Here is a 2,316-nt window from a genome sequence, read left to right as displayed (position 1 = left end):
CTGCCCGGGCGAGAACGGTGGGGAGGTGGAGGGGGAGAGAGAAGGAGAAAGAGATTAAGCACTTGGACTTGTCTCTGGAGCGTTGCCAAAGAGAGCAGTCAAATTACAGCCCCCGGGGGAAAAAAAAATTACAAAAAAAAAAAAAAAATCCCTGCTACTGTTTTCGCAGACACATGACTTTTCTTCATGTTCCGGGATCCTCAGGTTTAGCTTTCTCTTAGACGTGATAGTTTCCCATATGATTTTGTAAAAATAATACCCCGAATGATTAATTCGACATTTTAGTAGTAACACAGAAGCTCTGGGGTAATAATATGCACAAAGAGGGAGGAAGCTCACTGTTTTTCAGGCGTCATTACCCTAATGACCTCAGTTAATGTACCAACTAACCTTTGCTTAGAGAAAGTAAAAGTGGAAAAGGAGGCAAAGAAGACTAATCTTTGAAATAGCCAGATAGTTGTTTAAAGGCACCGGCTGTGTGTGCAGTGAGATGATGACCTGAGTCGAAGGTGCCTAAGATGAACGTCAAAGGCACGCGAAGTGATTTCTCAGCACTTACCTCCCTTCAAAGGCAGCCTTATGTGTTTGCCTATTGACTCCATTAGGTTCTGTAGTTCTTAAGAATGCACTCTTACATGACTTGTTCACAGCTCTTCAGCTTTAGCGGTTACGAGCTGTGTGGCCTTGAGAGAATTATTTAACCTCTCTGTGCCTCAGTTTCCTCATCTGTAAAATGGGGATAATGATGACAGCGCCTACCTCACAGAGTTGCTTCTTGTGATGTAAATAAGATAATGCCCAGGAAAGGCTTAGAAGGTTCCTGGCACACTTGCTGGGTAAATGTTAGCTATTATTGTTGTTGATTTCCCCCTTTTATCTGCTCTGATGCATGAATACGGTTATGAAAATTATCATAAAGATATGAAATAAAATAAGGTTTTGAGCAGTAGGGCCACACAATGTCGTAATTCTCTCCCTACAACGTGCAGTTTGTATTCTGTTTTACAATTTATTTTGTCTCCACAACTGACTTGCATTACCTAAAGCTATGAGACTGGGTTATGCTCGGGGTCCATTTACCATGGAAGATTTGCAACGCAACTCAAACAGATTTTTGCCATCTTCAAAGCATGGTTTCCGTTGATCTTGCAATACCCTTGTGAGGTCGGCAGGACAGGGGCTAGTTTCTTTTCACAGACAGTACCTGCAGACTCAGGAGGCTGAATCAGACCCTTTCCAGTACCCAGAGCTCACACAAAACCGTGCCTGTCACACCGTCTCTCGATGTTGTTACCTTCCATGAAGTGAGCAGGCGCCCATCACCGTACAGCATGTACCACATTCATGGTCTCTATCAATCCTGTGAGCTAGGTGCTGGCCCTCATTTGACACTTAGATTCAAAGACCTTAGTTTCAAAGAGCCTAACTGATGTGTTAGTGTCTGACAGATGGGGTTTGGGGACCACTTGGAGAGGAAGGGAGGAGAAGCAGGGTTTCCTGGTTCCCTGCAAAATGTGCTCTCTGCTTCCCCACCCCCCAGCCCCACAGAGTCACACAGATGACTTAGCACAGATGACTTAGAGTAAAGCAATTAGTGAAGTGGTGTGACCATCGGCTGCAGACTCTGACACTTGCTAGCTGCACATAACAATTCTGAACTTTGGTTCTTTATCTACCTAATGGTTATTATATTTCCTGTCCAGCTCACTTCATTTCACCTCAGTGTATTGATGAGGTGGGAGGTGGCTCCTGGAAACAGGAGTGTGAAATCTCTTTTGTTGATGCTGTGTGCCAAGCATAGCATTAGGTACCTAACCCGCATTATTACTCCTGATTCCCAAACAAGCACATTCTGCCCTTCATGTCATTAGAGAGTGACCTTGAAACCGCCTGGTCTGACACACCGTGTATCTAGTTTATCGTGTGTGTCCTGGGCTTAGGTCAATTCTTAACTCATAATAGATATAAAATGTTCAGTGGGTGGATGGATGAAATGACAACATGAGTTGTAAATGCTATCACGCAGCAGTCCCTGTTGTAATATGCTACTCTCCCCCTTTGTGGAAAATAATCCAATGGAATCCAATGGAATGACTTTCTAATGATGCATCCAGTATTGGGAAAATTTTTTTGGTGAAAGGTCTTCCTGTTGCTATTATTAATATCAGTCAAAGTCAAAGAAGGGAAACAAACCACTTAAAGTATCTATAAAAAAGAAACTTTAATGCAGGGAATTGTCTCCACAAGTGACAGAAGAACCAAGAATCCAACTGGAGACAGTGAGGCAGTCCAGAAATTAACAATAGTGGAAAGCCA

The 2,316-nt window shown here is 43.2% G+C and overlaps 1 pseudogene across 1 annotated transcript in view; it reads right to left on the bottom strand.

The window, feature by feature from the left end:
• LOC149747911 (uncharacterized) overlaps nucleotides 1–1,320 on the bottom strand; it is a 74,987-nt pseudogene extending 73,667 nt beyond the window's left edge. The window contains exon 1 of the transcript XR_016395111.1: nucleotides 1,295–1,320. The product of XR_016395111.1 is annotated as an uncharacterized LOC149747911 (transcript). The remainder of the gene's footprint in view (nucleotides 1–1,294) is intronic.
• Between the last annotated feature and the right edge of the window lie 996 nt (nucleotides 1,321–2,316).

The sequence above is a fragment of the Delphinapterus leucas genome, chromosome 12 (genome assembly GCF_059928025.1).
Source record: "Delphinapterus leucas isolate spDelLeu-1000000601 "Yukka" chromosome 12, BTC_Dleu_Yukka2, whole genome shotgun sequence".
Lineage (NCBI taxonomy): Eukaryota > Metazoa > Chordata > Mammalia > Artiodactyla > Monodontidae > Delphinapterus > Delphinapterus leucas.
This window is presented reverse-complemented; position numbering and strand designations above follow the sequence as displayed.